The sequence below is a fragment of the Gossypium arboreum genome, chromosome 6 (genome assembly GCF_025698485.1).
Source record: "Gossypium arboreum isolate Shixiya-1 chromosome 6, ASM2569848v2, whole genome shotgun sequence".
Taxonomy (NCBI): Eukaryota; Viridiplantae; Streptophyta; class Magnoliopsida; order Malvales; family Malvaceae; genus Gossypium; species Gossypium arboreum.
Window position 1 is genome coordinate 14,024,921 of NC_069075.1, and position 7,179 is coordinate 14,032,099.

Sequence of the window (7,179 nt, forward strand, 5' to 3'; positions counted from 1 at the left end):
TATATAATTTTCAGCTCGCACACTTAGTGCTATATATTTTCAGCTCGCACACTTAGTGCTATATAATCAAACTCGCACACTTAGTGCTGTACAATTTTAAACCCGCACACTTAGTGCCAATCTTGTCACCGTGTCCATTTATACCCGCACACTTAGTGCCGAGACCAATACCTTATGCATTTTGCTGCCTTTATACATTCAACAATGGCATCATTCCATACACATACATTTTCATTTACACATCAACTCATTTAAACACAATTGCGTATATATTATGGTCATTTACATCAACACCAAATATATGCTTAATGACTTACATTATGTAGGGTAGAACGGTTCCAATTCGCTACTCGTTTGCTTTCTCCTTTCCTTTGTCCGATTTAGTCCCCTTTGCTCGAGCTAAATCAAACAATTCACCTCTCCATCAAACACAAACATACGGCATTCATATACATTATTATGATTATTGCCGAATACTTAGCACAACTAAGCTAAAATTTACTCAATCTCATCTTAATTTATTGCTACTTATTCATCAAATTCCCAATACAAGGTATTTAACACCTATGCAACAAAACCGGATTAGCAAACACCCATAGCCCATGGCCGATTACAACTTAAACACAAGTCAACAAGATCTCATGATTTCAAATCAAACTCTTCTCAAGAATGCACCATGCCGAACCCTTAGATGATTAAACATCTAATTTAGACAATCTTAGAACATCTAAACGACACTTGTTCAAGGCATTAAACCACTACATGTTCGGCTATTACCTTAGGTGCATTAGAAATTTATACTATCAATAAGCTCAACTTCTTGCAACAACAATTTCTTCCTCAAGGTTTAAAGGCTAAAATCAAATTATTCTCCCATTAACCATAAACGAATGTACCATACCTCCATCAAGATTTCAAGATTCTTTTGGCTTGGGTTAAGTAAGAAGCAAGATGATTAACCTAAAACAAGCTTGAATTTCAAAACAAATCTAACACTTTTCACTAACCTTTCTTCTCCTTCTATGACCGAAAGTCTTTCTCCCTCTTCCTCTTTACATTCGCCAAGAAGAGCTTAAGTTCCAAGCTTTGTTTTCATCACCCTCTTGCTAGCTAAAGAAGAATGCCGATTTGCTTTAGGGAGATTTCCTATTCCTTCATCTTTTCAAGTCATGGCAATTGTAACAAAAATGAGGAAGGATGAACAACCAATTTTCTTCCCTTTTTTTCTTTGTTTTGTCACGGCACAAGAGTATCCATACACACATTTTTCTTCATCATTTTCCCTTTTTTTTTCATTTCTTTATTTCCTTCCATAATGCACTAGGCCAACATGTCTTGGACATGTTTTCTTTGCCCATCATCATGTCATGGCCGGCCACTAACCTTAAGAAATGGGTTATTTGACATGCAACTCCACCTTTGTGTTAACATGCACTAATAAGCCATTTAAAATTAGCCTATCATATTTCACCATGTTTCACATTGATCCCTATTTAATAATTTCTCACAAAATTGGTAAAATTAGAGAATGAAACTTCCACATATGCATGCACACACATAGTAAGCATAGAATATAACAATTAATTATTTTTATGACTCGGTTCAGTGGTCCCGAAACCACTTTTCGACTAGGGTCAATTTAGGGCTGTCACATCTGACATTGGCTAACATCTCGAGGCCGATGCATGTCCCAGACATGTCTTACATTAGCTCTCATACTGTGGCTGATGCATGTCCCAGACATGTCTTACACTAGCCCTCGTCTCAATGCCGATGCTATGTCCCAGACATGGTCTTACACTGGCTACCATAATGTGGCCGATGCATGTCCCAGACATGTCTTACACTGGCACACAAATCTCATGTATTGCCATGGTCCAACCATGGTCTTTTCCGTCAATTCATTAGTGAACGATCGTACTCATTCCCTGCATTCCACCCAATTTGATCTTTCATTACAACTTTCATGCTATTGTGACACTTATGATTCTGTAACTGAGATTAAAAAGCATAACATTACGGCATCTTGACTTCATTAATCTAGACATAAATGTCTACCTCATGTATATACTGATTATTAATCATGCAATAAAAGTATTCATGCATATATTCTGTCATTTCAAGCAAATTTCTTTCTTTTCATAAACAATTGGCCAATCAAGTTGGACATTTAACATCGTATGAATACTAACATGCATAAATGAGCTTTTCAAAACTTAACTTTGTTTTACTCCACTATTTCACATTCTTTAACTCAAGAGTATCACATAATGAATACTATTTCATGTAAAAACAATCATGAATTTCTTTTCATACCTTTACTCATATCTCTATAAGATTTGCTCGGTTGGAACTTATTCCTGTCTTAACCAACAGTTCTGTTAGGGCCGGGAGATATCACACTATCACGAGTAATACTATGGCATGTATAGCTACACTCTCTTACGCTAGGTTAGTCCGAGAACCGACTAAACCATACTCTGATACCACTAAATGTAACACCTCTCGCCCATGCCCGACATTGGGACAGGGTTCGAGGTGTTACCTGACTTAAACTCAATCAATCACACAAAAATTGTGCCATAAAATTTCAATCAATTTAAAACTTTTCTTTTCACATGCAATCTATCCCATATATAGGCGTACAAGGCCTCAAAACATATATCCAGGATGGTTCGGAACCCAACCGTGAACTCATGAAAAACTTAGAAAATATCTTGCATCAAGGCTTCACACGCCCGTGTGGGTATAGAGCACAAGCCCGTGTGCTAGGGACACGCCCGTGCCCCGAACCCATGTCTAAAAACCTGGACATTCTGCCAAAACTACACGACCAAGGAACACACCCGTGTCCTATGACCGTGTCCTTCACACGGCTGAGACACATAGTCGTGTCTCTTGCCCGTGTACTACTACCATACATACTGACTTGAAAAACTTAGGTGCATGGGACACACGGTTAGACAACACACCCATGGGGGCAGACTGTATGTCACACACGGTCTAGACACACGCCCGTATGTCTACCCGTGTGGACAATTACAAGGCTATTTTCCAAGCCATTTGTCACCCTCACAACATGTGCACACATACTTATCCAATAAAATAAAACATGGCATGAATGAGCTCTTAAACATCTACAAACATGTTATGCTCAAGTCATTTTCTTATGCAATAAATATCATAGAATTTGCTCACATCATTACCACATACTAATCATAACTATCATTACATCACAAACCTCATGTCCATCACTAAGCATACATAATCATTTCCATAAACCATCTATAAGGTATTATTAACTATTTACCAATCACCTAATCTTGCATCAGTTACAGACTCATCAATGAATCTCATTTCAATCTCTAGGCATACATGCTATAAGCCACATCACAAGAGATAGTATCATACATACATATGAATAAACATTTAGGCCCACAACATCATTAGCCAACATAGGCCAATTCACATGGCTACAATACTTTATCAATACAAGCCAACACCTTTGGCTAAATCATAATATCACATACTCAACATTAAAACCCTAGACATGCCATAGACTCGAAACACTAGGATTTACTTACACCAATAGCGTGAACTCGATAGTGTGATAATATCTTTGACGGCCTCCAACCCGAGCAAACCTAGCAACCCTAGAGAACATGGGAAAGAAGGGGGGTAAGCTTTATGCTTAGTAAGTTCATATGAAAACAATAAATAACTCATTAACATGTTTTATCAATGTTTACAACATATACTCAAGTTCACGACAAGCTGTCTTCCTGAGCAACAGTCACTAAATTATCTATATTTAGAGCTACGAAACTCCAAATTAAGTTCTGTTAATTTTCCTTGAAACTAAACTCATTACCTTTCTACCATAAAATTTCCAGAATTTTTGGTTTATCCAATTAGTACAGTTTATTCCTCAAAGTTACCCCTGATTCACTATGTGACAGTTCTGACCCTTTTACACTAACGTTCAATTATCTCATAGCATAGGGCTCAAATAATGTTCTCATCTATTTCTCTTGAAACTAGACTCATTAAGGGTTCTAAGAATATAAATCATAACTCATAAACATTTTGTTTCAATTTATAATGATTTTCTAAAATCAGAACAGGGGATCTCAAAGTCATTCTGACTCTGTCCTATGCAACTTTGAATATCTCATTATGTGAAATTCTTTTGCTTACATGGTTTCTTTTATAAGAAACTAGATTAAATAAGCTTTATTCTCATAGTTTATTTAGCTTTTAACTCATTTTATACTATTTTTAGTGTATTTTCAAATTTACACTACTGCAGTAACTCAAAATCTGCCAAGGCTAAGTTACTCAGAAGCTTAGTTTACATAACTCAAGTACATACATATTAAAGCATATAATCATACCTTCTTTAACATTCCCTCCTTAGGGATTTCATCACATAGTCCATTTCATTACCCGTTGATTACTCGGGATGCTAAAGGATGTTCGGAATTATCATAAGCTGAATAGAATGCCCAAGGCCATGTCCCTTACATGGTCTTACATGAATCCACATATCGTTTCCATATCCCGGATATGGTCTTATACGAGGTTTCATGTTAGTGACGATGCCATGTCCTGGACATGGTCTTATACTAGCACACATATCATCACATTTTCATTGAATCCTCACAAGTCAATTCCAATAGAGGCATACATCCACATTTTTGTACAATATAAAGTATTAAGCACATCATAATGAAATTGAGCATTACTTTCATACAAATTTCTAATATTTTAGGCCATACACTTAATGCCATAAAAATAAAGAATTTTAATTCAAGCATGATAATGGATTATTGTTACCATACGAACTTACCTCAATACCACAAAGGTGAAAAGGACGTAATCATCCATTAATCGATTTATTTCTGTTCTAAGTCCAAATCTCGATTTTTAACATCTAAAACATCATATTTAGCTTATTAAAACATTGTACTAATCAAATTAGTCCATTGACACACTTTGGCAAAATTTACAATTTAGTCCCTCTATTTTGCCAAAATTACCAAATTGCCCCTAGGCTCATAAAATGATTTTTATCACATTTCTTTTCTCCTTAAGCCTAGATGAACCATTTTCATAACTATAGCAACTCACAATATCAACTATTTCATACACTTACACTTTATCTTACAACTTAACAAACTAGCCCTTTTTAAGGTGTTTTCATGCAATTTCTTTCACAAAAGTTGTTTATTAGACAACTAAGACTCATAATATTCCATAAAAACACAGAAAACAACACATTTACTCGCATGGTAAAACCCTAGACTCTTCATCATTTTGCAAACTAGACCCCTCATATGAAAGCTCATGCTTTAGGGGTTCCAAAAATGTAAAAATCATCAAGAAACAACCAAAGATCACTTACTAGCAAGGGATGTAAGTGGCTAATATTTCAAAGCTTCAAAACCCCTTTTTTTTTGCTGCATGTTTCGGTGGAGGAGAAGAGAAAAATGATAACTTTTTCTTTTTGATTTGTTAATAATAAAACTAGTCAAAATTGGTAACCAACTTCACCTATGACCGGTCATGACCGGTCATGCTTCATTTAGGGGTCTAATTTCACTTTAAAGTCCCCCAATTTAATATACAAAGCAAATTTAACACCTTAGGCATCAAAACACAACTTTTACCTTTTACGCGATTTAGTCATTTTTCGAAATTGGACTAGAAATCGCTAAAATTAACTTACCGATATTTACATGCACTTATAAACTTATATTATAACACATAAAAAAAATACTAAAATAATTTTCTCAGGGCTCGGAATAGTGGTCCAGAAACCACTGTCCCGACTTGGCCCAAAATCAAGTCATTATATCGCTAATGAACATATTAGTTAATTTACAAACAATTTATGAATAAACAACAAATATATTAAAATTAAATCATTATGTCTCTTTTATGAACCCTCGAGGCTTAAATCACGTATTATATATGAATAGGGACTTATTCAAGTAGTCCAAAAAAATTTTGTAATATAATTATTTTTTTAAAGAAAAAAATTCAATATAACCCCTTTAGAAACATCTAAATTTTGTAATATAATTATTTTTTTAAAGAAAAAAAATTCAATATAACCCCTTTAGAAACATCTAACATTCCCTGCAATTTCAAATTTGCAACCAATTCAACACAACAACAACTCAACAAATACAATCTTCATCCAAATCACATTCGTTTCATAACAATATCACTAATCCTTATTTTATCTAACATTATATTCATTCATACTTTCAAGTAGTATTTCAAGTAGTATTCACTAATATATTCATGAGTTAATACAAAACATAGTCATATAAGTTCCTATACATGCCATATAAACCATTTAAAGTATTTATAACAAAATCTACTGGAAAATCAAGATAGTGTGACTTGAGTGTGATGATCCGATCCTCTGACCCTCCCGTTAATCTACAAAGAGCAATAAACATTACAAGTAAGCTGGCTATAGCTTAGTAAGTTCGTTGGCTTTAACCATAAATCTTACCAAATATTAGTTTTCCAAAATTCAAATCATATGGACATTTCAAGTAAGTTACTTTAATCTTGTAAGTCATAATCTCATTTTAAAAAAAAAAATTCTTAATTGAGCTCAATAATAATAATGATAACATTACTTACATTTCTTTTTCCACACGTTACATTTATGACTTACCAACTTGTCCATTTAAGGAACAACTTACGGATTTGAGTACATCATGATCTAAAACCCAAAGTCTAGCTGAAGCAAATAAGTGCTAAACGGAAGCCCGAACGCTAACTGAAGCACATAAATGCTAAACGAAGTCAGAAGGCTAATCAAGCTCATCGAGTGAATGAAACCCCAAAAGGGTTAATGAAACTCATATGAGTTAATGGAAGCTCGTAAGAGCTAAACAGAAAGCAAACACGAGAATTCGCAACAAATGCTGAATCTCGGTTTACTTGGGTAATTTACCGTCAATTCATCTTTTTCATTGAACGATTGTACTCATTTCCTACGTTCCGTTCCTTCGAAATACTCAGTTCAATTTCATAAATTTTGTACAAAATTTACTTATTTTCAACAATTAACATACATAAGTATTAATCACCATTCATAAAATAATATTGAAATTTAATAATTTAACCGTACGAACTTACCCGGAACAATTTGCATTA